The sequence below is a fragment of the Egretta garzetta genome, unplaced genomic scaffold (genome assembly GCF_000687185.1).
Source record: "Egretta garzetta isolate BGI_Z169 unplaced genomic scaffold, ASM68718v1 scaffold651, whole genome shotgun sequence".
Classification (NCBI taxonomy): Eukaryota; Metazoa; Chordata; class Aves; order Pelecaniformes; family Ardeidae; genus Egretta; species Egretta garzetta.
The window spans coordinates 87,189-88,225 of record NW_009258491.1 but is presented as its reverse complement, the minus strand read 5'-3'; the positions used below and the strand labels follow the sequence as shown (position 1 = coordinate 88,225).

General features: G+C 58.3%; 1 protein-coding gene across 1 annotated transcript in view; it reads left to right on the top strand.

Annotated features, from left to right (window-relative positions):
• ADAMTS7 (ADAM metallopeptidase with thrombospondin type 1 motif 7) overlaps positions 1 to 1,037 on the top strand; it is a gene marked incomplete at its 3' end in the record, with an annotated part of 49,447 nt that overhangs the window by 24,299 nt on the left and 24,111 nt on the right. The gene's annotated exons all lie outside the window — the stretch shown is intronic.

Genomic DNA, 1,037 nt, shown 5'->3' with positions numbered 1-1,037 from the left:
AGCTCGACCCGTGGGGTCCTGCTCCGTGATCCAAACCCGGGTGATGCCACCCAAGGGTGCTGCAGCTCAGGCTCTGCTTCCTCGCAAAACCCTTGAGGCAGAAGGTAAAAATGCAAAAGAACCATTTGAAATCCTCTGAAACAACTAGGAATTTCAAGGTTTGCTCTTTTTTTGCATGGGGGAAGTTCTATAAAGCTGCTTCCCTCCCCGGAACAAGTCGTTATTTTTCATCAGAGCGCCGAGGCTGGGAGGAGGCGAGCCCCATCGCAGAGCGATGCCCTGGCTGGGCACCCGGGGCTGCTGCTCTGCCTGCGCGGGTCTGGCAGGAGGGCTTACAAATAGGAAATTACAAAAATTTGCGTGGCAGCAGTGTGTTTGCAGGATGGCAGGGTTGTGGGCAGGGTTGTGGGCAGGGGTCAGGCGTTGCCTCCCGCAGGCAGCCTTTGTGCAGAGCAGGCTTAGCAGATCATTAACTTCAGGGGTTATTTATTTCTACGTGACCCACTCACCCTAATGGTCCTTTTGCCTCCGGGTCGGCCGGGAGCGGCTCGGTCCCTGCCCCAGCAATGGGAACGCCCAGTTGCGTCCCTGGGCTTGTGCGGCCGCCCCGTGGCTGGTGCAGGGGGTCCAAGCCCCCGGCCGCTGCCCCTGCTCCCCAGGAAGCCCCTTCTCCAATTCACGCATCCCACAAACACTTTTAATACAAGCCCAATGCGACCGTCGCTAATCCCCTCCTCCACTGCTCTAGCTCTTGTCTGGAAATTGCCTTATTTTGCAAACTGATCCCCCTCTATTAATTTTCACCTTGTTTCCATGGAAAAGAGCTGCCTGCGGGGTTACTTTTCAGCCTGGGTTTATGTTTTAACGAGCTTTGCACGGCTTTGCAGGGGTTATAACTGTCGGTGGGGAGGGCGGTGGGCAGGCAGCGGGGGGCTCGGGGCCGTCCCTGCTGGGCAGGTCCCTCCGGAGCTGCTGCTGCCGTGCCTGGCTCTGCAATTCCTTCCCCCGGGAATGGCCGCCCGGAGCGAGGGAGCTGC